This window comes from Penaeus chinensis, chromosome 24 (genome assembly GCF_019202785.1).
Source record: "Penaeus chinensis breed Huanghai No. 1 chromosome 24, ASM1920278v2, whole genome shotgun sequence".
In the NCBI taxonomy this organism is placed as follows: domain Eukaryota; kingdom Metazoa; phylum Arthropoda; class Malacostraca; order Decapoda; family Penaeidae; genus Penaeus; species Penaeus chinensis.
The window spans coordinates 5912728-5917727 of record NC_061842.1 but is presented as its reverse complement, the minus strand read 5'-3'; the positions used below and the strand labels follow the sequence as shown (position 1 = coordinate 5917727).

At 31.3% G+C, this 5000-nt stretch overlaps 1 protein-coding gene across 1 annotated transcript in view; it reads left to right on the top strand.

Moving 5' to 3' along the window:
• Window positions 1-5000, top strand: part of LOC125037787 (zinc finger protein 628-like) — a 29168-nt gene that overhangs the window by 10756 nt on the left and 13412 nt on the right. The window lies entirely within an intron of this gene.

Sequence of the window (5000 nt, the reverse complement as noted above, 5' to 3'; positions counted from 1 at the left end):
TCTCATTCTTCACTAACGCAAGTTCATTCCCCAGTGACATTTATTCATTCACAAAAGTACAGAAACTAAAGGCGATTCGCGGACAAGATTTCGCAAAAAAATAGAAAAAAGAAAAACAAGATTTCCTCGGAAGGAAGCCACGGGAGCGGTTGCTAGGAAGGGTCAGCTGATGGGCGAGTCGGCATTAGGGGCTTAGGTAACACATTGACGTATAGGGGAAACACACACACAGACACACAGACACACACACACACACACACACACACACACGCAAACACACGCACACACACACACACACACACACACACACACACACACACGCACACACATGCACACACACACACACACACACACACACACACACACACACACACACACACACATATATATATATGTACATCTCTCTCTCTCTCTCTCTCTCTCTCACTCTCTGTCTCTGTCTCTCTCTCTCTCTCTCTCTCTCTCTCTCTCTCTCTCTCTCTCTCTCTCTCTCTCTCCCTTTTTTTCGGTATCTCCCTCTTTGTACATATATATTTATATATATATATATATATATATATATATATATATATATATATGCATATACATACATATATATATATATATATATATATATATGTATATATATATATATATATATATATATATATATATGTAAATATATAAGCATATATTTATATTTACATATATGTATATATATATGTATATATATATATATATATATATATATATATATATATATATATATATATGTTTATATGCACATACATACATGTTTATATATATATATATATATATATATATATATATATATGCATATACACATGTATACATATATATATATATATATATATTTATATATATGAATATACATGTGTATATGCATATATATATACATATATATATATATATATATATATATATTTATATATATGAATATACATGTATACACACACAACAAGTATGTACACATATTAATCATTAATGCTGAGATCCTATTTTTGAAGGTTATATAATTGCAAATGCTTTGATATATTCCTTCATCTACGAAATAAACACACGAATTGTATTGAAAAGTTGTGAAACTGCTGGGAACGTAAATCCTGAATGGAGACACGTGAATTGGCGAAAAGTGTGGACAATTTTAATGCTTTAATATAACGATAACATATATTCTTCTTAAAATATGTTCCTTTTTTTCGAAAGGTAAATAGAGAAATTCGTAATATCTGCCGAGCTATCTTTTGTGCGAATATATTAAATTTCCCGTTGAAGTTCAGTTACTCGATAAAACATCAATTTATAAAAAGAGAGAAAAAAAGGAATCTTGAAGACTATTTTTTTTGAACAAGAAAAAAAATTAGTATTACTATAACTATATATATATATATATATATATATATATATATTAATAATTACATTTAGGAACAACTCCATGCTATAAATACCCTATTGGCCCACGTGGACGAGTGACTCATCGACAAATAAAATTGACTAGTTTGCATCGAAATGGGGGGAATCGCCTTGATATATTTAATACAAAATTGATACATTTCCCAGCATGATACTAAAAATAGCTACAAATAGATGGGACGGAGGGAAGACCTTGACACGCAAGAATTCAAAGAGAAAAAGATAAAGATTTAAATCTGGGTTAAATAGCTTCACAGTTGGCGTTTTAATGACCAACAATCGATACATAAAAGCGTATTACAGACTTAGTAAAATAAACTTCATTATAATCTAACAGTAAATCGAGATACATGTCCAGGTGTGCGTATAAATATGTGTACGTTTGTGTGTACTGTATATATATTCATTATATCAATTACGGCGTATATTGATTAAAAAGTCCGTGTTTAGAACTAGCCACAAATAATAATGTCAATAGTAATAACAATAATGATAACAATGATAACAGTAACAATAATAATAATAACAATAATGATGAGGATAGTTAACAAGAATAACAATGATAATAACAACAATAATAATAACAACAATAATAAGGATGATGATAACAACAACAATAATAATAATTATGATGATAACGATAATGACAATAATAATGGTAATGGTAATCATAATGATAAAGGAAATTATAATGTTAATTGTGATGATGATAATAATGATAATGATAATAATGATACTTCTATTACTACTACTGCTACTAATACTACTAATGATAATCATCATGACAATGATAATGATAATGATAATAATAGTAATTATAATGATAATGACAATAGACATAATAATGATACAGGTGATGGCAGTGCTGATAATTCACAATACAAAACAAAGTAAAGCAAGCAAGGCAGAATACACTCGACAAAGAAAAAAAACAACAAAACAAGGAAAACATGGAGACTACGCAAGAAAATAAAATAAAAACGGGAGAGAGAAAAATATAATTTTTTACATGTCAGAATTTAAACAGAACATTTAACCAACATAAAAATGGAAAGATTGATCATAAAAAAATATCTAAAACGTTAGAGAATAAAAACATAACACGATCAACGTTATGCAATGGTAACAAATAACAATGTATATATATATATTCGTATCTATGTGTCTATTTATCTATCTATCTATATGTCTATCTATATATATACATATATACATATGTACATGTATAGACATACACACACACACACACACACACACACACACACACACACACACATATATATATATATATATATATATATATACATGTATAGACATATACATATATATATATATATATATATATATATATACATACATACACACTAAAAAAAAAAAAAAAAAAATTACCTCAAAGTCTTGGCACTAGACAGTGTAAACTCCCCCCCCCCCCCCCTTTCTCGTCTCTCTTGAATGTTCAGTCCGCCAAGATTACGTCACAACTGGGTCACGCCTGTACCCTTAATGCCGCTTTTGGTTATTTGTAGTGCCACCTGGGTTTACTAGCAGTGCCACCCGGGATGCCATGGAGTGTCATTTGTGTTTACGAAAAGTCACTGTGTTTTTCTTGCATGTGTAGACAGTGTTTCTTCCGCAGTGTGGTTATTTCAAATCTCATATTGCATGTAAATAATGGTTTTGCGTTCCGTAAAGCTTTTGTGGTGTATTTTTGTTGACGTAAATAATAACTATTATTTCGATTCAATATTATTTGAACTACAACTATACTGAATGGACTCCTGTATGCTTATCATGGTAACAATAACATCAACAGTGATATTGATAACGATAGAAAGTATGATAATAAACGACAGTAAGATAAAGAAAGAAAAACATAACAATAACTGTAACAATTGTAATATTGATATGATAATAATGATGGCAATAATAATAATAATTAATGCAATGATGACAACGGAGAACGATAACAGCATTAGTATTAACCATGTTTATAAGAATGATGATGATTTTGGCGACAATGATAATAATGATGATGATGATAATGATGACTATGATAATAATGATGATGATAATGATGACAATAGTAACAGAAACTATAGTAATAATAATGTCAATAGTGATATTGATCATAATAGCAGTAATAGTGCTATTAATGACGGTAATGATAATAATACTATTAATGATAATGATAAGAATAATAACATCAATTATAATATTTATGATAATCATGGCAATAAGAATATCATAACGATAAAGAAATTATAGCAATAATGATAATATAAAGTAACAGCAACAATAATAATAGAGACAACAACAATAATAATGATAACATCAATAGCAAGAATAATGAACAAAATAACAATAACGATAGTGATAATAGTAATAATGGCAATAATGATCTACTACTACTACTGTTACTACTTCTACCACCATCACAACTACTACTACTTCTGCTACTACTACTTAGACTACAGTTACTACTACTACCACTGCTACTACTACTACTACTACTACTACTACTACCATCACCATCACTCATACTACTACCACCACTAGTACTACTACAATTACTACTACTACCACTACCATTACTACTACTACTGTTACTACCACTACAACAACTACTACTACTACCACCACCACCACTACGACCATCAGTTCTACTACTAGTACTACTAATACTCTACTCCTACTCCTACTCCTACCGCCACTACTATACCACTACTACTACTATCACTACTACCACTACTACCACTACTACCACTATTACAAGCGCTACCTGAAAGGACTAGCTTCCAGACCTACCATTCATTCAGCACCCCCGTTTTATTCCTTATATAACCATGGTCTATGAAAACATACTTGTCGTATTTTAATGGTCTTTGAATGGTAGATGATGTTGGTGATGATGGTGGTGGTGATTATGGTAGTGGTGGTGATGGTGATAATGTTGATGCTGATGATGGTGATGGTGTTTATGAAAATGGGGATGGTGATGGTGGTGATGAAGATGGTGATGATGACGGTGATTGCGATAGTGATGATGATGGTAGTGATGATGGTGGTAGTGATGAAGGTGGTGGTAATGGTGTTGAAGATGGTGGAGATAATAGTGGCGGCGATGATGGTGAAGGTGAAAGTGATGGTGATGGCGGTGATGATGACGGTGGTGATGGTAATGATGGTGAAAATGATGGTGGTGTTGGTGATGGGGATAGCGATGGTGATGGTGATGATGATGGAGATAATGATGGTGATGTGATGTTGATGATGGTGGGGATGGTGATCAGGGTGGTGGTGATGGCGATAATGATGATGATGATGGTGGTGAGGTGATGATGGGGATAGTGATGTTCATGATGATGATGATAATGATGAGGATGAGGAGGATGGTGACAGGAATGATAATAATGATGATCTTTATAGTAATAACTGTGATGGTGATTAGAATCATGATAAATAACGCTGAAAATAAGGCTAATTATAGCATTAGTACTATAATAACAAAGACGATGACGATAATAATGATAGAGATGATAACATCTATAACAAACTGCAAAAAAGAGAATAAAATGAACAAATCAAGA